The sequence below is a fragment of the Branchiostoma floridae genome, chromosome 3 (genome assembly GCF_000003815.2).
Source record: "Branchiostoma floridae strain S238N-H82 chromosome 3, Bfl_VNyyK, whole genome shotgun sequence".
Classification (NCBI taxonomy): domain Eukaryota; kingdom Metazoa; phylum Chordata; class Leptocardii; order Amphioxiformes; family Branchiostomatidae; genus Branchiostoma; species Branchiostoma floridae.
Genome location: NC_049981.1, coordinates 6,784,587 through 6,809,756, shown reverse-complemented (window position 1 = coordinate 6,809,756; position 25,170 = coordinate 6,784,587). Strand labels below are relative to the sequence as shown.

Sequence of the window (25,170 nt, the reverse complement as noted above, 5' to 3'; positions counted from 1 at the left end):
AGTAGAAACAGGGGCATATGGGTTGGCTTCATACAGTCCCGAAGTACCACCATTATGTAACAGAAGTCCGTTTCAAGATTGATAACTTGAGCCAACCCTCGCTGGGATGCCCAACATACTGTAAATGTAGAAACTGCGGTGGTTTTATGTTCGCGGCGGCCGCTTCACCGCGAATTTAAAACCACCGCGAACATTTTCCATGGCAATAAGAGACAACAGTGCACGGTACTACCAGAAAATTGAACTGACCGCAAAAAGTCAATTTTCCCGCTACCGCAAAATTAAATCTCCGCGAACTTAAATGCACTTACAGTAGGCTTTCGACCTTAATCTAGGTAGTCGTGGTGCAAGGACCCGAATGTACCATGGACCAATATCCAAGCCCTGGGGTAGGCGAAACATTACTACCTTTTGACGCAAAACACTTGTGAGCTTACAACACAACTGAAATCTTCGTCAGCGAAACTACTAAGTCAAAATCAACACAGACTAAATACACCAGAATAATTAAATAGTAGCCAACGAAAAATATTCAACAGTTCTATGACGAAATCTTGACAGATACTATTCCATATTGTACCACCTAGTTTCAGAGCGTTTCCATACATTTGTTTCAGGGTGAGTGAATTCGCCTATGCTGTGATGCGAGATTTATTTGCTTGCCCTACTTTATGTCCCTAGAACTAACGTGCACAGTAAAGCGGCCAAATGCCGATATTTTCACGCAATGTTAACTTTTACGTCCCTTTGGTGTCACTAAATTCGAGTGTAGGTCAGCAAGATGGCTGCCGCAGGAACTATGACGTCAGCTTTTCCGATTGAAAATGCTGAAAAGATAATATCCCAATCCATTAGTAATTTAGTAATAACAAAAATGCAAAAAAAAGTAATTTAGAGTTTTGGCATTTTGTTCGTAGTATGTGATTTAATTAAGTTAATAAAGAATCTTATAACGGGTACTTAGGTTACAATGTTATCTAGTATAACGTCCAACTTTCTCTGAAACGCCTTCTATTATTAGGCCTTTTCACTCGACGGCATGTAACAAAATTAATGGCATGCAGGACTGAATGTATGATTTGTATAACTCTTGATTTCATCGTTTGCAAATCACGCAAGATGCAAAGTATAATTCAAAAGACAAAAATTTACACAAAGTCTTAAAAAATTTGTAGAGCGTTCCGTTGAATCTTCAGTCGATGTTATACCGATGTGGCCTAAACATAGCGTGCAGAAGACGGCATACAGATGGTACTTACACGCCACGTACTTTGCTAAAAGCATGCAAATCCCCCAGCCATCTCTAATCTTTGTTAGGCACCTTCTGCTGACATAAGCTCATTCAAGCAATACTATCGGTGCGCATGTCGTCCCATTGCCACGCCCCTCTTGGTGATTGACAGCCAAAGGAAACACCTCCAAAGTTCTTCCAAATGCTACGGTTGCCTTTGACAACGAATGCACTTTCAAATTGCACGTCGCAATTATTATTGTTAATGCTTAGCTCTGCACACGCATAGTCATAATATGATTATAGCGACCTTCACAAACGTTGCAATCTTCTGCAAAATTACCGTCATTGGGCAATGGACTAGTCCGAATTATAGATGCAAATTGTAGAGTTCCGTCTCTTGAGTGAGTCTGGCAGTGCAGATTGTTGCAGCCGGTTCGTTCCAGCTTCAGCGTGACTACGCCTCCTCTCGTCTGGGGATCTTCCAAAGGGACGGTTTCCAAATCCTCTCCTTTTCCTGTAAAACCGTGAACTACAGTTAACCATCCAAGATGCCAAGGGTAAGATTTCATTTCATTTCCGTACATCAGACCCTAAGGTGATAACTGCATTAACTTCCTGCAAATGTACGTTTCTAACGACTGATAACGCTTAGGTATTCTAAGCGAAATCTCCAGCGAAAGATTTACATTCTTCACCTTGCAGGTTTTAAACAGTTCACTTTGGCTGGTAAAAAGTAAAGGATTTTCAATGGCTCTCTTCGGCTTGTAAAAAGGAAACGTTCTTACCACGTGTAACAAGATATTTTGTTAACGACTTAGTACAGCAAACATTTTATTCAAAAATTATCTTTCAATTTCGGCTTCAATGTTATCTGAAAAAATAGTTAGTACGGTTAGTACGGATCCCAACAGTTCCTTTCAGCTTGTCAAGGCTTAAAGCAAAAGTTCTAGCTGCGTACATGTAGCAAGTTAGGCCGCCTTTCCATTACACGGCGATCGCGCTGCGCGCCCTCTCTCTCTCTCTCTGCGACCTAAATAGGATATGTCTGACCTTCGCTTTTTCACTGGGTAATTCATACAACATGTAAAAGTGTGACTGAGAAGACCACAAAACACACAAAGTGTAACAAAAAAATAGTTTCTTTTCTACACAATTCGTTGAGTGATATTTCAAATTTGAGGTCGCAGAGTGAGCGCGGCGAGAGTGCCGTCCCAGTGGAAAGAAGGTAGTATACTCCCGTCACATTTGGCGAAAATCGATCGGGCGACGATTCTGCGGCAATCGCCCGAGCCTCGCTTATGATAATAACTTCATTGCACAGCAATTGTACAAAGTATGGCTTATACGTGACAGGGACGGTTTTTAGGTGACAAATACTCGCAACCCGCTGTCGATCTTAAATATGACCGATCTTCCATCGATACGCCGGAAGATTGTGGATAATGTGACAGGGGTATAGAGGTTTTGTCAAAGACTAATCACCTTATGCACAGTGCGGTATGCTCGGATTATGCTATTTCACACACCGTCATGGTGGGATTAAGGTTTGATAGATGGAACTATTTTATGGCCTTGTTCAATTATTCAACATGTTTGCCTATTTTAGAAGAGATTTTCAAGTTGCGTTTTTCATATTTTACTTTGGTTGGCTGTCACTAATCCTATTCCGACCGGCAGATGCCACATAGCGCAGTGCTAAGTACACATGGATATATGTGGCTGATATAGTCCCCAAAGCAGGAAGATTTACCGAAAAAAAAAAACTAAATGACGGGAATGGTCTCGACTAAGAAGAACAGCTCAAGGGTAAGAACCGATTGAAGGGTCAAGCATATGGAAGGTAGTTTCAAAAGATCTTTTTAATGTTTGAGAGTACGGAGGGAGGGCCTTAGGTTAGCAATGTATGTAAGTATATGATTTGTATAAATACGTTGCCTGGTATGCCAATTGTGATATGTAAGGAAGGTTCAAACAAGGTTGGTTCAAACCTAATTTGAACTTTAGTTCACAGACAAATCCCAGACAATCAGAAAATGAAAACAGAAAACGGCGACAATATCTGAACGAGTTTGCTGTGATGCCATGTAGTCGTATTCAAACATATATTCCACAATACATCATACACATTTCTTTATTCCTTGGAGCACGCATATCAGATTACACTCAATTATTCAAGTTACAGTTACAAATTTGTTCGCCAGGTTGACAGCTAAATTCTGACACGGAGCCTTAAAGCAATTAGCAGTCTCTCTTGAGGTATTCTTATTGCAAACCAAATGGCATAGATAATAAGACACGCGAGAACAAGAAAGTACCCATACCAAGAGCGGTTTTGCTTTGCGTGTGCTACGAGGGGCCTTCAAAAAGTAATAAAAATTTCAGCTTCCTATAATAGTTCTAAAATGGTCCAATCTAGAGGAACTGATCTCCTGACAAGCTCCAAAGGGTGTGGTCAAGTTGAACTCAACTCAGTCACTCATAAAAATCTGAGCAACAAATTGAGATATTTCAATCTCAAGAGGATATATTCTTGTACCTGTGTGCCAAATTTCAAATCAATCCATGAAAAAAATGAGCCTCTATAAAGAAGTCGCATTACTGTTTGAAGGCCCCTCGTATATAGCCTGGTATATAAACCTATCATAGAAGCAGAGTTTTTTTTTTTTTTACCTCTTTGGTCAACGTTGCATCACATACATATATCTGTATCCGTGTGTGTAATGGGAGTTACATGCAATATCTGTTTGGACACAACTATTTCAACATTATACGTGTACACGACCGTATATATTAACGTTCCGATGGCTTCCTCTGCATAATGTACTTTCGTTTGGTACACGTATCTTATCAAGCTTTTTTGGTCTCACATTAAACTGATAATTTCCCGTGAATTTTGCCGTCAAAGGAAATAATAATTCTTATCTGATTATGTAGTCGTCCTGGAAATTATGTGTTCTTTGGACATGGCCGATAAAGAAAACGGATAACGTGGTTGAAAATAATAGATTTGGAGATAAGGTTTCCAACCCTGCATCAACAGTTTTTATACTGCGGCACAATTGGCATACCCATCTGTTAAAGCCCGGTAGGCTGTCATCACGCGTACCCTCTCTCTGGTGTCAAATCGATAAGGCTTCCTTTCCACTAGACGACGATCGCGCTGCGCTCTCACTGCGACCTAAGTAGAATATGTCTAACCTTATCTTTCACACTGGGTATATTATACAAAATGGAACAGGTTGACTAAGAAGACAACAAAACACGTAGAGTGTAAAAAAGATCGTTTCTTTTCAATACAATTCGTTGAGCGATATGTCAAATTTTAGGTCGCAGTGAGAGCGCGGTGAGAGTGCCGTTCTTGTGGAAAGGTGGTACCAAGAGTGAAGTTTAAAACTGGTGCAAACTGGTGTCAAAGGGTTGCGGCGACTATTTAAGTAAATGGGGAAAAAACGTCATGGAGTTTGAGCTCTACCAATAAACGTTATCTAGATTAATGTTAAACTCAGAAAGCAAACCTGCATGCTCAAATCACCAACATTTCATGGCTATTGTTTTTTTCAAGCGAATACTCTATGGAGCCGTTCTCTTTTTGCATACAGAAAATAATGTCTGCATACACTAAGGGGGAACATGAATTTTAGAAGATTTTACAACAAACAGTGTAATCTAGCAGCCTAGTTTTCTATTGATAAGCATATTGACTAGCTTTCAAACAAAGAGTATGAGCTACATGTATTTCCAAAGCAAACGCTAATGCATGATAGCATTTTCTAAATGCATGCAAATTAGCCTTACCATAGCCTTCCTGCATGCAAATTAGCCTTCCTAACCTATATGCACCTTGAAAGTTGGAAGGTGATTTATTTGACAGACCAAATGTTACCTATAGGGGGTTCAATCAATATTCCAGGCAATAATGGGCCCATAACAATGCAACACGCATGCTTACTGCGGCAGCATATTTTAGCGCTTTGCCGCATTGCGTTTCGATAATACTTTCTACTAGGCCGTCGCTCTCGCCGCGTTCTCTCTGCGACCTACAATTTGACATATCGCTCAATGAATTGTACAGAAAAGAAACGAATCTTTTTTACACTTTGTGTATTTTGTTGTCTTCTCAGTCACACTTTTACAATTTGTATGTAGTGAAGCGAAGGTTAGACATATCCTATTTAGGTCGCAGTGAGAGCCGTCTGGTGGAAAGGGGGCTTAAGCATGGACTCTTTCACGGTGGGGAGGTAGCTAGACTGCCTGGGGCTTAGATTTCAATCGAGTTTATTGCAGATTTACCGAACTCGATCCTTAGCTGTTCCTTTCCCACCTGCGTTTGGTTTAGGAAATCTTCATGTGCAAGGCACGAATGCTAATTGCAAGGTATAAGAATAATGGAAAATGGTAAATGCAAAAAGGTCAACTACATGTATATAAATCTACTAATCTATTAAGGAATAGATTTTTTATCTCTACATATATCATATAACTTTATGATGTATTCTTTGATAGAAGTGGCTTTTAAAACAGAATTTGGACAATACGATGATATGTAAGCAGCAAGTTGAACAAAAAGCACCAGATGGCAAATGATGCTGTCAAAAGACTGCTAAAAGGAAGAATACTAAAATGATTGAACTTTGCGCAAGACTATTAGTCGGTCAATTCTCATTACGTTATGATTTACTTGCAGGACTGTGAAAAGATGACAGCTGGTCCACGCTGTGATTGAGGAGAATTTCAATAACGATCTAATGAAACGTATCTAATTTCAATTTGTAGCTCTTATTAGCGGCGGTACACAACTCAATGCAAATTAGCCATATCTTTATAGATTAAAACCATGGCATAAAAAGACTGCTATGACCGGTGGCTCGTTGCCAAAGTAATTTTGAATCGGTTTCTTTTGATGAAGCATTGAGACTGCAGCGAAAAATCTGGAGCGAGGCCAATTTGCTACACAGCTTTCTAAAGATGCACTCTCACCGCACTTGCGTCAAGCTTGCGTCACTGCAGGTTTTTTTTCACTGCGTCAGTGTTTATTTTATTTTCTTAGATTTTTTTTAGAATTCAGATATTGCTTAATACGTAAAAGTATGACTTAGAAGACGACAAAATATACAGAAAGAAAGAAAATTCGTTCTTTATCTCTGTAATTCGTTGAGTATCTTTCAAACCCCGGAGTGACGCACGCGTGACGCACGTGCAGTGAGAGTGCACCTTTACTGCGGTGCAAATTAAAGAATCAGACAAACATTTCTTCATTACTGCAGCAGGCATTATCTTGTTAAAAGGCAGAGCTCCTAATGAAACGTCGTACTTTGTTATTTTAATTAATAAAATAAAATGCGCATTCCTTGATAATGAGAGTAAAAAAAAATCCAAAGGGTTTATATAGAAAAGTAAATGTTCAAAATTCACAGGGGCCTAGAAATTTGGAAAATTGTAATATGTTTTTGCAATTTTTTTTGTCTCACTGCAACTTATCAATTTGACAACTACATGTAGCTAATGAATAAAGGTGGGGCGTAACTGGTAGAGCATTCGGCTCGGAATTTGAATTTAGAGGTCCCGAGTTCGATACCCGCTGTGCCCCCGACGTTGTGCCCTTGGGAAAGGCACTTAACACGACCTTCCTCACTTCACCCAGGTGTAAAAATGGTTACCTGACTTCGGTCGGTAAAATAAAAGACTAACTTTACCTCTATCTGTACTGTGTATGCAAGTTAAACTTGAGTGCAGTGCCACATTGTCCTTGTCTGCAAATAAAGATAATTAGTCGGCAAGAAAAAAATGTCTCCAACGGCCCATTTGATCAAACGATGACATATAAGTCCAAGTGTACCGACGTTCTCCTCCAATACTGCAGTTATATGGATTAGATTCAAGCTTATTGACCCAACTAGATTGTTTTTCCGACGTACATCGGAGCGGAGTGACATCGATTGCAGTAGGTTAATGTGGCGCCTAATATGCAATATATCATGTATTGGACGAGGGACCAATGGCCAAACGAAGAGGCAGATACAGAAGTACGGAAATTGCAAACAGAACATTTCAGTACATGAAATTGAACTTTCAGTCGATCTTTTAATCTTCGGCATTTTTGTCTTAGGAAAAGACGACTTCACAAGTGACCTTGCCCTATTGAAAGCAACTGTAAAGGTCTTGGACTAAAAGGACGAAAACAACTTATATCAAGCCAAATTGGTGCTAAAGTAAACTTTGCATATGTATTTACAAACACCAGGACGTCAGCTAATGTATGACTTGATAATACACTTTTCCTTTCATCTTAAATGCCCATTGATTGAAGTTGATTACACATACAACACATAGATGAGTAGTCAAAGTTGATTTTAAATTATCTAGTAGTAATATTCACAAATATCACGATATACAAACATTTCAGTTTCTGTAAACAAAAGACAAACTTTATTGACACGGCAAAAAGTACAGTGACTTTTGTATGATCAACTATAGAATGCAATAAAAGAATACAGAATAGATCTCAAGAATAAGGATTGGTAATCTAGTAACATCATCTGCACATAATTGTGACCATAGTTTAATTTACATACAGGGGAAATACAGTTGATATGATACCTTATCTGCAAATAAAGCACATTGCATTTGTATTTCTATTACCATAGAAGATCGAAAATACAATATAGTATTAAGGAAGGAGTACTAGTATGATACATACACCGTAAGTGATGAACGATGGTTAGGTCCGTAGGTCAAAGTAATTCGATATTCTTTAGCTTTGTTCTGGTCCTTAATTATTGATAAAGTTGCTTTTGATAATATGTTAGCTTGGCAGCGATAAATTATTCTTGCCAATGATTTTACTCTGCGCCACTGCGGTCTCATTGATCTTACAGGAGGATGGTAGGAAGCTGGGTTTTTGTTCGGTGATGATGAGTTAAGTGGATAGTGTGAGCAAAGTTTCACCAAACACGAAGAGGGAAGGGGTTGTTCTGTATCTTATACATTACACGTGATTTGAATATACTTCAGGGCAAAACCTGGTAAAAAAGAGGTACATATGAAAAACAAAAAGACAGGAACAACAAATGCCCAGGCTTTTGTTGTATCAATGATGTACTGCAGTGTGGTAGACTGCCCTCTCCATTTGGTGAAGAGAAGTATCTGGTGAGTATCTGAGCCATATTTTCCGCATGGAACGTCCAACCAATTTACCGTTTCGATAAGTAATTGCAGCATTGTAGACAGTCCGGCCCTTTTTGTGGAGCGCAGTAGACGGGCTTAAGTCCTGAACAGAAACAGCAATTTATTACTGGGGTGTAGTAAAGGTAGTTACAAACTACTACTAGAGTGTGCGGGATCATTCCTACTGTTGCATGTAAAAACAGTACATGCATATGATCGATTTTCATCTAACTAAACGTAAAGATTTGAGGTAAGTCCGGGTTTTTGGGCGATATCGCTTGTCAGTGACATAATATCTTCAGAAATGTGGCACAGTTTTATCTGCCACCAAATCGCACCACGCACGTGACGTGTCAATCTCACTTCGTAATCTTTCCAAGAAATCAATTCCCCGGCTCAACACTGCGCCAGGAATCCAATTAAGAATCGCTGTTCGGGTCCTGAGGTACCCCTGGGCCGCCAGGGTGACAGACAGAAACGATAGTCGGCTTCGATTTTCTTTCAGCGGGCTGGCAGTTTATGAGCGTCCCCGTGACATCAATCAAGACGCAAACTGCTGCTACAATGCGTCTTAGTACCAGGTCTTAAGGAGGTCAGGGGAACTGAGTAGCACACTTGTCTTTAAGCAACCCATTTAAAGCAACCCAAAAACACTCAGCCAGAAAGAAAAGCAAAAGGAATCATATGCAGAAGTCAAGCATTGAAATAACACATTGCTTCCTATCTTAGTTTGTATTGGACTCATGTGAAATAGTACAGTAAGCTGCTAGTCCGTTACGCAGAGTCTTTCGGTATGAAAATAAAGAAATCCACCTTCACCCAGCAAACAAGCAAGTAGAAAGTACAAAGAAGCCAATAATTTTTTGATTAATTGAGGAATTGAAAAACATGTTGCTACCCTATTTCAAGATTGGGGAAACATTAAAGACACAGATATACAAGCAAGAAACTTAAAAGTTTATTATCTTTGTGGAAGTGGAAGGGATTTGCAATTAACCAAGATTGAAGGACGCGTCGTAAGATTCAATTTGACTGATCTAAAATAGCTGCATGGTGGGCCACTAGCCGATAGTATGAAGAACTAATTTAACGCTTTCGGCAGCTGCGTACACATAAATTGAGGCATATCCCCTGCTAGACACTGCGGCTAATTTTCTTCCTACTACTGAGCAAAGCATTTGGGAAGACAGCAGTGTTGATTTTCGATAGCCACTGGTGTAGCTAATAGACTCTGACTGCCTGATCAAATAATTATCTTGTCATTCGATGCGTTAGTGTGAGACATCAACCACGGGACCATCCCTTTTATAAGAGTATCCCCAAAGTGCCTGGCACATGGCCAAGGCTTCGTACTGCCTTTCTTTTCTGCACTCAAGTTTCTAGCTATCGATCACAATGAAAAGGGCAGCTGCTGTTGTAGTAAGGCACTTTGATACTTGATTCGGTCCATTAGCTAACAAAAATAAGTTTTCAAGTAGCTTATCTCAGCTCCCTGGACTTGACGATATTTTTTTGCAACACTGACTGTGCAAAATATTATAATAGCTGACACTACTAGGTGGTAGCATCGACAGCATTATCATTTTACATTTGGAATAATCTACTTAAGCTGAAGCAGTCATTTTTTTGCATTGCCGCGCCAGCGGCAATGCCTTATGCCCACTATTTACATGGTTGGATGGTTGGATGGATCAATGGTTCAAGCAATGTTAACCCAGCCCTTCCAAAGCCCCTTCCAAAGGCCCTTCTTTCCTTGCCGAGTTTCATTGCTTAGTTAGACAATGGTACATTCCAGGCGAGTATTAAAACTCTCTTCTAGACGCATGTTACTGTATGTGGTCCAGCGTAATACATCTACGCTTTAACTCACCATGTTTATATAAAGATATATCACAAATTGCATCAGAAGGAACTTATTTTGTAATGAAAAATAATGCATATTCATTGTGGGTCAAAAAGTTTTACAAAACCTGTTTAATGTGCCAATAATTCATGTGACATAAACTATGATAATGAGGTAAATTTCCAATATCCCCTTTTGCTGCATTTCCTACTGAAGAAGCTAGGTGTCGCTCTCAGCAGTTTAGTCATAAAATACGCGGCAATGCACAGCTTTTCTTAAAAGATTTCTTGTTTTATCTCTCACTGATTTCCAGTTGCAGGGAAAAAGAAGAATACCAATACATCATTGTCATTATCTTATGAAATTTTATTGGCAAGTTCATGGTAGATAGGAAAATGTTTGTTTGTGGGTTGGGTCACTTTTGCCATGTCTGTGATGAACATCATTATTGAGGGAGACTAGTTTTGGATGTATCTAGATAGGTTGGGTCTGAGTTTTTTGGACGCAGAGGAAGAAAAACAAAGCCTCACCTTAAGTCTATACTTTGTGGCTTCTGTGACTGTGAATTCGGGAACTTTTGGGAACTTTTAGGAAAGCCATTGTGACTTAATGGTATGGCTGAATAGACACTTTCCCGTATATATGTTTGGTCGTCCACTGCTCTACATGTACAGTACATTGTGTTTTTAGCACACTATTAACACACTGTAAACTGAAACTGTAATATTGCTATCTGTCTACTTTGAAGGGCGTTATATACATGTAGTACGTTGCAGCATAAAAGTATCCGACAGGGAACGGACACGGCATCTTCAATCAAACCCCCGTGGTCACTGCAATAGTAGAGAGCACGTCCTTCTCCCACTGACATACAACAATTCAGGATCGAAAGGCCAATCATCCCAGCACATAATCAACAACATCATTTTCGGCCTCTGTACAAAAGAAAGCCAATCTTCGGCTCATCATGAAAAGTAGTTTCCTTTTCATTGGTGATAGATTGCTTTCTGAATCATCAAAGGGTCACTGGATGGATGGAGGTCAGTTGGGTGATTTAGACAAGGTTTTTCTTGCACCTGGGGCACTAGAAGTGGCTCAATACTTGTATCCCCGAAGCTTTAGTTTTTATTATTTTATTTGGTGGAGCAGACATTGATTCCGATGGCGTCTGGCAGCCCTTGTGGAATAAGTGTCAGGTTTTTGCCATAAACTCATCATCACGTAATTCATCAATGGTATCCAAATGCGTTCGGTATTGGCAAACTCTGCGAAGGGTTTAGAGGCAGGGCTACTATTGCATTAAAAGGCCATGAATATATAGACATATTTGAAGATGCTAAAAACAGTAAAAAGCTAGGACTGCAATTTTTAGCTTTATGGAAAAAGATTTAGTGGGAATGTACGTTTTTATGCATCACAGGCAACAAGACGTAACTAGTTTACATCATTCTTTGCGAGACCGACGGTTTATATACTTTTTGGTGCCATATTTTTAAAGGTTTTAGGTGCTTTTCTTTGCAAGGAAGCAAAATACGTAAATACCTTTTTCTGCATTACATGCAACAATAATTCACTAATTCACATTAACGAGAAAGCAACTAACATCTGTTGGCGCCTGAGTGCTTTTAAAATCCTTCTTTATACTGCGGTATTGACATAAATTATTCATGTTGATTTAATGGTCCATCCGTAAAAACCTTATTTGTGTGATTTCTAATGGATTTTAGATCAATTCAATGTACACAGTCACGCCATAAAGATAACGGTTAAACCGGCTGGTAAAACTATATAAAGACCATATAATATAAACTATGGCCTTCAGTATGCTACAGGCACCCGTGCAGTTAACATCAGTGGTAGCCTGACTGAGAAAGTACAAGTTACTCTTCAAATCCTGTTTGAAATCTAGAGACGACAGATAAGAAATTGAAGTAAGACTTCACATCATAGAGAAATTAGCTTGTTGAAGAACATTTAGCCCAGAATATGATGTAATGACAATACTGGGTTGCTATTCAGTGTGAGACATCAGCTGGCAGTTGTTTTTTTTGTTGTACAGTTCTACAGAGCATAGGTCTATACTGGTCTCTTACTATAAGTCAATTATTACAAGTCATGTTTCTACACACACAACTCATGAGAGCTATAAGTCGTAAGGAATACATTTTCAAGTTCGAAATGTAGATGCATGTAGATGCTTTGATACAATTTTGACAAGGATGATTTGAAATTTGAAGAAAGTTGTTTTTCCAGAACTGCAGATAGTATTATCTTATTTTATTATCACATGATCTTATCTAATTGAAACATTGCATTATGTAACTTTGTTAACACTTACTTTGGGTCATTCTGTATGATTTAATAATGTTCATATGAAAACCAGTACAGAATATTTGAATCAGTGACCAGTAATATGCAAATCTGTCTCTGACCATTGTTTCTAGCTGGTAGACAGTCTGGGATGTTTATGAGTTTATGTGGTTATGGGGGTCAATCCACCATTCAAACTGCTGGACAAGTCACAGTGGGAGCACTTCCTTATTGTTCTTACCCTGGGCAAGAAACCAGCCGGTTTAAACAGGCATAGTAAAAGAGGTGATGAACAAAGTCTAATACTACCTCTTGTGTGAATTACATAACATCGATATATAACGCTATATATTTGAACGTTAAACTGAGCTTGCTAGTGAACTCATTCTGTGGAAGCCAACACACGGGTATGCACATGCTGGGCGACCTCGACTAACATACATAGACCAGCTTGCTCGTGATGTGGGGTTGCGGGTTGAGGACTTAGAGAACGCTATGGGGGACAGAGACGTTTGGAAGGAGAGAGTGGACCTGGTCCGGGCAAGTAGCCCGCGACGATGATGATGATGAAACTCAGAATGGGCCATCCAACCATATTAGTGTTTCAACGTATTCTTTGTTGAGTTCTATGCCCTATGCTGCATATCATTTATTGTTCTAATGGAATGATAAGTAGTTTAGAAAAGAAGTGGAAGACCGAGTGCTCTTTGCTACTAAAGCAACGTAGAAAATCGCATTACTAAATGCTAACGTAACAGATTCTGAAGCTGTTATTAGTTTACATAAACATGAAATTTCTCAATCTCGACTAACCATAAACTTAATGCGATTCAAACAAGCCGAAGGGAATTACTGTTAAAATCCTGCACTGAATTTTTTGTAATGAATTGTGACGACCAAAAGTCTGCAACAACTGTATTACTCTAAAAGGCCTTACTCGATGTTTTTATTTCGCTATTCATTATTCCAGACATAACCTTTCATAGTCATGTAATTTGAATGTATTTCACGTTCTAATGCGACGATGCTAAATGCTGTCCTATCGATTTATTGGTGTTATATCTGCTATGTCGTAAGCTTGTCGATTTTCTCATGGACCACTTTCAGTCTAATGCTGTAATCCTATGTATTTATGTGTGGCTGAATACTGCCGATATTGCAATGGTACTGTACAACAGTTGTAACAAGAATCTCTTCCTTTTGACAACAACCCATTGATGGCTATGTTCCAAGATGTCGATATGGAATTTTGTGCTGTTCGCAAATTTGTTGCAATCGTGATTCTTTATGATATTTATGGTACAATCGTCTGCAAAATTGGAAGAAAAAGCACCCCTATGTCAAGAAAATAGTTATTTGGCTTTGAAAAATTCAGGCTACGTGTGTATTGTAGATATGAAAAGCCTTTTTTAATATTAGGTAAAATAACAAAGGAACGTTTATATGGGACTTGTGACTGCCACTTCCATTGCCTCGTTTTAAAAGGCACCTAAACAACATCAGAGACTTCGAATATTAGTAGCAAATAAAGTTTCAGTCTTCCTTTAAAACATGAAAATGATCTTACAGTTATTATATCTTGGGGCATAGCCACATGTTTAACCGTTCCTTAAAAGTAAGATGATATATATGCTTGCAAAATGTAAAGTATACGTAACTTAATGGATATGTATTTCACAATGTTTTCACAACGTTGCCATCTTACCACCCACCACCTCATGACATGCATGTTTCACCTGTTCACTTGCATATAACTTGAACTTGATATTGCATGTTCAGGTGACTCCGAAGTTAAGAAAACCGCTTGTTCCTCCTTCAGGAAAGGTATGCCAAACGACGGAATGTTGTGCTTGGTCTGTCTTGTGCAATTTTGGTGTTTGTATGATATGTGTTTTGAGCATAGTTGTGTTTAGTTGCGTGTAGTGCAGAAATTAGTAATTCCACTGGATGTAGCGCACGTTTCTAAAAGAGTATGGATCAAAAAGATTAAACGTTTCTTTTAATAAAGATTTTTAAGAAATGGGAACAAATATCGGGCACTGAAATCAGTCAAGCTACCCTCCAAGGGGACCCAGAAATACAGATTTGCAAAGTTCAAATATTGACTTAACATAACAAGGAAGGCAAGAAAGTTCCTACTTGCAATGTTGAAGAAGTGGTCAAAAATGGCAGACGATTATTCTATTCACTAGTCTGCTTACTATCTTTGTTTTCAATCGAGAGACTTTTTGATGTGTTGTATCACAATACTCTTATGGAAATGATGCCCTTGTATTTTAAACATGCATGTGAATATGGCAGTAGCATGGCAGACAATTTGCATGTTTCATGTCACAAAGCTCCATCCATCCACCATCTGCACGGAAACTCAGGTAAAACCACCCATCAGTAACTCTGGTTCTGACGATCCCTTCACACCAACCCAGGTTATGCCAAAGACTAAAAAGACCCAAGCGGTAAGTCATGATATTCCATAATATCTTAGACCTATATGTTTACCATTGAAAACATTAACAACTATTATGACTTGCTGTATGTGTAGGTAGCATTTGTCGTATGCACCTATCTAAAATGTTGCCTATTGTAGGTAATAAATATTTGTGATAATATTTTGTGTATTTCTATACTTTCATGTACCATGACTTTTCATGTAAACGACCACTGCTGTTAGAAAGCAATATGTAGTGTTTCGCCTTAGTAGGCATTCTTCCATCTTTCCAGATACAAATGATATATTACTAGAGTTATTTGCATTATTTGTAATTTACATCCTCCTACGCAGGGACATCCAACAGCCAAACCGTCTGTCTGGATGTGCCCTGCTCTTTTAACCGTCACTCTTAGTTCCTGTGGATGCCCCCCCCCCCCAAAAAAAACCCAGATGTCAGCCAATCAGAGAATAGCCTTTCAGTTTTCAAAAGGGGTCTCGCGTATATAGGGTAAGCTCAATAATATCTATTAGCAGGGTGGTCAGTAACTAAGAGTGACGGTTGAAAGAGCAGAGTACATCCAGACAGGCAGTTTGGCTGCTGGATGTCCCTGCGTAGAAGGATGGTATACTTTAATCGTATAGTAAATTTCATGAAAGAATGTTCCGACACAGGCAACCGAATCTCCAAAAAAGACCAAGAGTTCAAGTAAGGTAAGTTTGGTAGACGAAAAAGTCAATACAGAAAGTTTACCTGGTTAGCCACTGCACCATTCTGATAGATAATCGTTAAAAGTGCCCCAAGTCTTGATAAATGCTTTACCATTCTTTGTGAATACAAAAGTGGCTCCTCAATTGACCTTAAGCAATCTTTATTGAAAATTTCTTTATTACCAGACCAACTGTGGTAAGAATACGAAGGAATTTTTCCTGTGTTTTAGTGAACACTTTTCTCTTTGATGCGAATTCTTCACCGCCAATGGATTGCCATTTTTCAAGCTTTCGAAATATTCAGGACACGAAACTGTGATAAATTATCTTCAGAAAAGTCTCTATTCTTGGCAAATAGTTTTAGTACTTTGGCTAAAGTGTTATACATGTTATAACGTGTCACATATCAACTAGGTATTGGCAGGGACGAACAAAGGCAATAAAAGTAATTCGCTGAATGTCGCCGATCAATAAACATCCTGGACATCGAAATAAATCAGGTCTAGGAGCGACCCGATAGCGTTATTGGTATATGCAAGATCGGATAGACCCAGCTGCTCACTGCGGCAGAAACTTCAACCGTTTTTTAAGTACGTAAAGTATTTTTGGGGTGACTGCCAATAGGTTAATGCTATTCTTTGGGAGGTAATCCATGTGTGGAAGGTGCCGTAGGTGGTAAAGGTGGTATCTCACTGCACTTGAGGTACCGGTGCGGCACTGCGGGGTTCAAAAGATACTCAACGAATTTCAGAGATAAATAACGTATTCTTCTACGTTTTGTGTATGTCATTTTGTATTCTAAGTCATACTTTTACGTATTGCGTTACATCGTCATTCTAAGAATCTGTGAGCATAACAAGTTAGTGTCGCAGTGATCAGACCACAGGTTGTCCGTTACGAACGTGAAGGGCAAGCTTACCAGTGCCTAAATGTGCCAACATACTATGGTTCTATGATAGCTTTCTAAGTGGTTTATCAGCAGTTTTGACCCATTCGACAACTATCTTTGTACTCAAACATATGACTCCATATCTAAAGTTACGACCAGTTTTATGTTCTAGCCAAAATGCACCAACACACCATGGCTGACTGACTTATACATTCTCGCTAGTCGGGTTGAATGCATTCGGCCCAGTGTCATGGCGCAATGCCAACTATCGTATTTGGACCTCCACCATCACCGATACTGCACCACTTCTTGCCCAGGGCGCTATGCTGGTGAGCTGGTGAAACATATTGCGGTCTTTGACGGAACAAGCCATTTTACAATTAGTCAGGTTTATCGAACGAAGAGAAAAGATCGAAGGAAGTTATCTGCCTTATTACTTTCCATAGATATCCAAAGAGCACGCTGGACACCAACCAGCTAGATTAGCTTAATACTAGCTTTCCACGGTCCGTCAAATGTACCAAATTTAACTACCTCTCTACACCATTGAGTTGATGACGAAAAACTGATAGATCTATTTTACAAAGAGTCAAGTGCTTATCTTGGATACGATACAAATTAATTCAAAACTACGGCACTTTATACATGACAAGGGCTTCAAATATTGTTATCAAATATTGCTATTGTTACCTATAACAGGATGTTTTATATGATTTTACAGAAGGATAAGAAGAGCAAATCCTCTTCAACGTCGTCCCCCGCAAAGGTATTATCTCATTACTTTCAGTCTAAGGCTTACTGTATGCACAATAGATGGATCCAGTAACTGTTATTTTCCTGTGGTAGATTTGAACCGTACAGGCCGTATTTTCCCAAGCCTAGTCACTGCATTTTTTTTTCAATTGGTTTCAGTACTTAATAGACCGCTAGGACCTATGCGTCCTTACTTCAAACACCTATTAGTAAGTAATAAAAATAGACATATTTATGAATTTAGAAAAATATTTCATTGTAACAGAGACTGTTCCTACTTTTTCACCATCACAAAAGAAGCAAAGGTCAAATTGACTTTGTAGAACATATAGTTAAATTGACATTGTATTGATATCATGTGTTGATTGATTAATTAATTGTACAATATTTGCACATTTATTAATATAGAAGAAAAGCTCCTCATCCAACAGCAGCGGTGACAGCAGCAACAACCCATCCAGTGGAGGCAACTAGCATGACCAGGCCATCGAGATGACCAACTTTTGTAACGTCAAGCAGCAACCGATGGCTTTTCTGATCAGCCTTCAAGTGCACCTAATTCCCGGATGTTTATGATGTCCCGGATGTTAGCGATACCCCGGATGTTCATGAGGTCCCGGATGTAGAGGCTTTACCACTTTGACGCACTGACTATTCGAAGAAGACATGCTGGACGCATTACGTAGATAAACCTGTAACGAAGACATTTTAGGAGTCTTAGAAAGAAAGAAGTAAGGAAAGACAGAAAGAAAGCATGGAGTAATTTAGCGCAATAGTGGCCAATTACAAGGATTGGATTTTTAGAGCTAAAAGTAGAAAAAACTCCAACTTTGTAAGACTGTTAACGTTAATCTCTAGCCCTAATATGATAGAAATTTGTTTTCTGAAAGGTCAGGGATTGTGACGTATATGTAATAGTAATTCGTGATTGGCCAGTAGATTTTCTGTAGGCGATGAACGGCTAACACATGATTAGATTTAGCAGAATGGTGTCATTGTTATGGTAATGAAAACATAGATCGCTACTTGATTGCAGGGCTCAAAGATAGACATTTATAGATTCCGGGTTCTAGAACCCTCCTGAGACTTCCCTTCTGTAAAATTTATGCTAATTAGCTAACGTCTTTCACGGCTGATAGTACAGGAAATCACACTGATGAGAAACGTGCACCTTTTGAAATACAGTTAGCGTGACTGTCTACATGTATTAAGGAATACTCAGGATATGTCAAAATGTGTAGCAACAAGCAAATGTGTAGAACATATCACTTGTAGACTGTACTTGTTTAGATGTATCTTGTTCTACGGCCGGTATATACATATATACATAACATTATACATATATCATATAGTTCAGCAATTGTTTATCTCCGGGTCGAAAATTCTAAGATAGGAATATATAACAATTATGAAAAAAATCATTGGAACACAATGTCTAATTGGCTAATTGAATAATTCAACATTTATCAAATGATGTCACAAATATGAATGGTAAAAACATGTAGCGCTTTTAAGGCGGATTTTATTAATGAAGATACTGTGATGAATCAATGAGTAGATATTGTATTCATGCTACTAATGACGAGACTCATGTAGTGCTTTCGGACGCAAAACAATAAGGGCGTAATACTATGTATTGTTGAACGTCAAAATATTTCAGATTTAGAGAATGCAAAGTAGGCTTTATATAGAGATGCCATATCCATTGTCACATTAGTTATTATGGTGCATTGTTGGAAAGTGTTCCATTCCCTTCCATGTATTAACGATCTTCTCGTGTGTGTGTGATTGTCGCTATAGGCGGCTCTATATGTCATATTTAATTTACCATACAGATACCAGTGCTACTTAGTTGAAACAAAAAGAAACACCAATGGCTTGTCTTTCTTTGCTGCTCATTCCATTCCACTGTGTCTCCAATGCCCAGTGTAGCGACATAAAGAATGTAATGTATGTTCTTAACATGTTCTATGATATATCATATGTGGACATGTACTATGACTAGATCAACAATGATTATATGGTATAGAAATGCTGTAATATATCAATACATTCAATGCAATCATCAAATATAACATCTACATATATCCCAAATCTGAGAGCAATAGGCATTATAATGACGTTTTTGGAAAACATCGGTGTGCTGTGTCCCGCAGCCATGTCGGCTAAAGAGACACGCTGTTTTAGCATAGTCCATCAGCAACATCTAGCAATAAACTGAACACTGTACAATAGCGTATGGCCTTTATTTTGCAATGAGCACAATATTAACGAACAGTTACCATGAACTTCACTGGCATCAGAATCAGCAGAAACAGAATAACACCTTTAACACAACTGTTGGATAGTTGACCTTGTTTTGTCAAACACCAGTAGTCAAACACCTTTGACTTGTTCACAATACACTGCAGCTATAGGTGCAGCTATGCTTGCGAATGCATACTACTTTATGTTTGTGACCACCGCGTAAAACAATCCATACATGTATTACATATATGTGTGTAATACATTACACTTGGAACAGCATCTGTAAGCTACAGTGCAATTTAAACCAGTCTAAGAATTGCCCAGAGGAAAGTGACAGACGGTCACCGAAACGTCGGTGGAAATAAAAGAAATGTACAATTACAAGGTGTTCTTCATCCACGTAGGCATACTCTGGTCTCAGATGAAGAAACGTTAAGATTTGGCTTTCAACGTCTGTTGTGAAATTACAGATTACAATTATGAGTCGATTTCATATAACGTCCAGGTCAGTATAGGTCTTTTGATGTAAAATCAATAACTTATTGCAAATTCTTAGTGCTTTCGGAAGAAAAACAGTAAGGACAAAATTATACCTTTCAGCATGTGTCTACTCAATCCCAATAGCTAACTCATTCAACAACATTGTCCAGAGACCGTGGAAGATTGAGACAAAACAATCGCACCGTTTCTGTTATGTGTGGGTTTTGTGATGTTACTTGAGAGCAGTTCTTATGAAATAAAACGGTTTATGGACGTTTCGCCCGATGGATCTTTCGCCCGTAGTCGTTTCGCCCGGTATTGAGACAGTTCGCCCGGTAAAAGGACGGTTCGCCCGATATGAGGTGCCGTGGGCCTTGGACGATTCGCCCGGTGGCTATTCATTCATGGTTTTGTTGTGTTTTGAAAATTTCAATAAAGAATTTAACAAATTGTATCCCCGTGTCTATTCTACCCGAGAAACGATACATTTATCGAGGAGTTACTTAGTAACTTACGCCCGTACGGGTAATTTACATGACGTTACCCATAACGACTCCCAGCAAAACTTCGATATCGAACGAATTCAGTTGCAATCATAGCACACACACAATCATATATCCGTGTAGGGGTATCATTGCATGTACTGACATTGTAGTTACAAGAGATAACAATTCTAACAAAGAAGTTTTTAAACAAGTAAGCTCAGAGTCGCGCAGGCGCCCACAACAAACACTAATATATAGGCAACAAAATCGTCTGCGTCTGTTTGTCAAATAATGGCGTTGGCTTCGCAATTTTGAGTTAACTAAGAATTACGGTGATATGGTATGCATTGAGAAAGCACGTTCTTATCTAGAAATTGAGTCCATGAATCAGACACAGAAAGAAAACCCTGTCAGTGTGCCGCTCTCTCGCCGTAAACACCAAACAAATTCAAAATGGCGTCACTGGCTTGGTTGATAAATCCCGTCACACAATGCGGTTTAATACCGTGTATACTGCTATTTGACTGTACTCTCCAAGTAAAGGAGAAATAGCAAAGATTAATAATGGCAAGGGTACCAAGAAAAACATGTAGGACATATGCACAGATATGATTCACAATTGTGGCGTTGAAAAGCGCCGACGAATTTAGCGAGAATTTGGCTTTTTTTTTACACTACGATATAGTCGACAGGCTTGTAGTATACTAGTAGTGCCCGGCCGTTAGCAAGACTTACATTGTACCCTTTTGCAAAGTATTACCCAATTAATGTATGTTGCTTGTTTCTGTTTGTCCTAGCTAGGGACTTCTGAAAAGCAGGCAGCAGCCTGAGTGATGTTTCCCTGGTAAAATGAAATAGAATGAAAAAAAATGAAAATGTAATGTATTGAAACAAGAAACAACATGGCGGCGATGTTTACACAAGCTATCCCATGAGGCCATGCGTTTTGTGATATGTTTGTTTGAACAAGGAGGGTTGTGTGTGTGTGTGTGTGTGTGTGTGTGTGTGTGTGTGTGTGTGTGTGTACTAAAATTGCTAGTTTATGAAAAAAAACTTATTGTTTTTGTCATGGAGATTTCATGAAGTACTTGGGGAGGTTGGTTCGAATCTACATGTTTATTTTCAATATTTTATATTTCTAAACTACCAGAGTTGCAAACTGCAGGATGTTTTGCTGAGAAACTATGTCCAAGAACTTGTCTGTAAATAATAGATTGAGTCCGAACGGCCTTTTCTGAACCCATAAGAAGCCTTACGTACTGATGCGAACGCCCTAGATGATATACATATTTTGATTGCCGGAAGAGAATACAAAACTTTGAAGTTGTGCAGTTATAAGTGCTAACACCCAGGAGGGTGTCATTCCATGCTGCATAGCACGATGATGGAAGCCTCGTCACCACCCCGCACCCGTGCGGCACGCCGACGCCACCGGTCTCCGTCTGAGGAACACGAGCCCTTACCGTCTCCGCCCCGCACCCGTGCGGCACGCCGACGCCGCCGGTCTCCGTCTGAGGAACACGAGCCCTTACCGTCTCCGCCCCGCACCCGTGCGGCACGCCGACGCCGCCGGTCTCCGTCTGAGGAACACGAGCCCTTACCGTCACCACCCCGCACCCGTGCGGCACGCCGACGCCGCCGGTCTCCGTCTGAGGAACACGAGCCCTTACCGTCTCCGCCCCGCACCCGTGCGGCACGCCGACGCCGCCGGTCTCCGTCTGAGGAACACGAGCCCTTACCGTCTCCGCCCCGCACCCGTGCGGCACGCCGACGCCGCCGGTCTCCGTCTGAGGAACACGAGCCCTTACCGTCTCCGCCCCGCACCCGTGCGGCACGCCGACGCCGCCGGTCTCCGTCTGAGGAACACGAGCCCTTACCGTCTCCACCCCGTACCCCCCCACAACCAGCACGGACTCCGTCACCAGCTCCGTCGGAAGCATCGCCACGACCCCTGGAAGAGTACGTGAGTTTACAGGCACGAATGGTGTCAGCTCGTAGGCTGAACCGAGTTCAGCGTAAGAAGTACGCCGCAATGCCTGACCGCCTGTTCGGACTCTGGGACGAGTACGCTGCAGGGGGACGCTCCACATCGTCTCTCCTGCGAGCGTGCTCCAGACTCTGTGCCCCACAGCCTGTAGGCTGAATAGCTAATGTTCGATGTTGTGTTTTTTCAATGCCCACGACATTCATTGCAATTGCCCGATACTTTACCACAAGTTAAGTTTAGTTTGAACCTTTGCTCAAGTTGGCCTACTGGCCTGCGAGATCGTGTGTAAGTTGGCCTCATAAGCTAGCATTTATGCTCGCATCTCTGTTGTAACTAAAGTAGCATTGATTAACACTAGTGAACGTCCAATGTGCCGATGGTTTCAATGTGCCGATGCTATAACTTATAACAATGAAACTTATCGCGATTGATACGAGTAGTATGAGCAAGGAGCTTGGTCTGAGTAAGTGTGTAACTTAGGTTACAGAATTTCTCATTTAATTGTAATAATCGTTTACTTGTATTTTGAAACGAGCATTGTGTGTTCATTGTGTGTTCACGGTACCATGTTCACAGTTTCATTTTTATTCTCGCACATATGTCTGAGTCAAATTTAAGCACATTACACCATTTGTGCTTGAGAAATAAATACAAGTCCGTATTTCTCCAAGGAGATGTGTGTTTAAACTTTCATTGTGACCAGCGATGTGTGTTGTGTTGTAGGACTAAATTGTCAATTGAATATGCGATACGATAGCAATTGCTTGAGCTCTGAAAGTTTGGAAATATTAAAAATGGCAGTCAAACCTATCGCCCAAAACGCATGGCCTCATGGGATAGTTTGTGTATAAATGGGCGCCAAGTTTTTTTTGTCCGTGTTTTGTCACTTGTTACAATTCAACTGCCGTCTATAATTGTATGTAAACGTTCCGAATTCTTGGTAAATTTGTATTCATCTTTTGATCAATGATAATTAAGCGAATTAACTACTTTTGAAGTTATATTTGCTACAAAGATCTAGAATAAATGCTCGTGAATTCTTTATCGAGGCATTCCGTTTTACATGTTAACACCAAACCTATGAATTCAAGGACGACATTTACGCTTTAGAGTTCATAGTTCCCCATCAAATGATCAAATAACTTAGTGCCCCAATAAAATATTTCTTTCGTCTATTTATTGCGTTTATTTTGACTGATCTACGTAGACGTCACCATAGTACACGTAACACAATAGGGTTCAAACAGAGATTTACCGAAATGGCTGACGGGATGTTGTAAACCACGCCAAGCGAGTCGCCATTTTGATTCCTTTGTTTGGATTTTGCAGCTCGAAAGGCGGCCCAGAGTTTGAAACTTTTAGCGTAATTTGTGGAAACAAGTGTCAAGTAAGAAGGCGAAGAATTTATACAATAGAGATCAGGGTTCTCCCCAGAATTTTTTAGTATAGTGGAGGGGCTGGCAAAAATAACCCGCACAAACGCGCTGCGCTTTCATGAAAATGGGTTCATTTTGCAATGACAGAGGGTGTCAAATACTACAAGTATAATATACTGTTGTGATTCCTTTGTTGTGAAGTGGCAAAACGACTATTCTTTTGATCATTGCTCATTCACAAGTTTTTGCAGACAATGCTGACTGGAAAAGTGATGCCACTTGGCACAAAAATCTGTGAATTGTCATTAATTTTAGCAAAACTAACAAAGAAAATAGGGAAGAAACACACTAAATTTGAAAAATAGTATAGTGGAGCTGGCTGAGAGTACTAGTATAGTGGAGGGCCTCCCTTATTCCACCCTCTGGGGTGAACCCTGGAGATACAATACAGTGGAGACCAGTTAATTGCTTTGTACTTTGTTAATTGCTTCCAAATCCGTTTCCCATTAGCGCCATTGTTTAGAGTACTCTATACGCTCAGCAAACCCGGTAACGTTGAGTAGTAAATGATCACGTACGAAATTCTATACGCTCTATTCGCTCAGCAAAACCGGTGCGTATAGATAATCCAAGCATATAAAATGATCAGCTTTCGTATGAAAATGTCAGGCAAACGTATGAAAATGGTCGGCAAGCGTAACAAACCACCCGGGTACGCTCACCTATCGCCCGGCCGGACCCGATTTCGGATCAGCTTACGTATGAAAATGTTACAAACCACCCGGGTACGCTCACCTATCGCCCGGCCGGACCCGATTTCGGATCAGCTTACGTATGAAAATGGTCGACAAACGTATGAAAATGATCGACAAACGTATGAAAATGGTCGGCAAATGTAACAAACCGCCCGGGTACGCTCACCTGTCGCCCGGCCGGACCCGGGCGAATCGTCTCCGGGCGAAAGATCCGATTCGGGCGAAAACTAGCCCTTGTTACGTGCCTGCGAAGCTGATAAGGTGACGAAAATGGTGAAGATATTGGTTAAATAATCAATAATGTAGCTATTACAAGTAAAACGCATCCCACTTTAATGTGCAAGGGTTGGGTGTGACAGTGTAGTATGACCAGCTGATACCGCGCCGCGTGCCGTTTAGTGACAGGGTCACATTCCAAAAATGAGTTCGTCCTGTAACGTTTAAACCTCAAACCACCGTATGGGGTCAAAACTGACCCCAGGCGCATATCAATGTGTGCCATTATGTC

The 25,170-nt window shown here is 40.0% G+C and overlaps 2 long non-coding RNA genes across 2 annotated transcripts; both read left to right on the top strand.

Moving 5' to 3' along the window:
- Positions 1-1,436: 1,436 nt before the first annotated feature.
- LOC118412469 lies at positions 1,437-15,308 on the top strand. Its single transcript, XR_004830771.1, has 3 exons — positions 1,437-1,791; positions 14,331-14,375; positions 14,978-15,308. It is a non-coding gene; the product is annotated as an uncharacterized LOC118412469 (long non-coding RNA).
- Positions 15,309-15,596: 288 nt separating this feature from the next.
- LOC118412468 lies at positions 15,597-19,426 on the top strand. The gene is made up of 3 exons (XR_004830770.1): positions 15,597-15,693; positions 17,301-17,345; positions 17,741-19,426. It is a non-coding gene; the product is annotated as an uncharacterized LOC118412468 (long non-coding RNA).
- Positions 19,427-25,170: the final 5,744 nt, after the last annotated feature.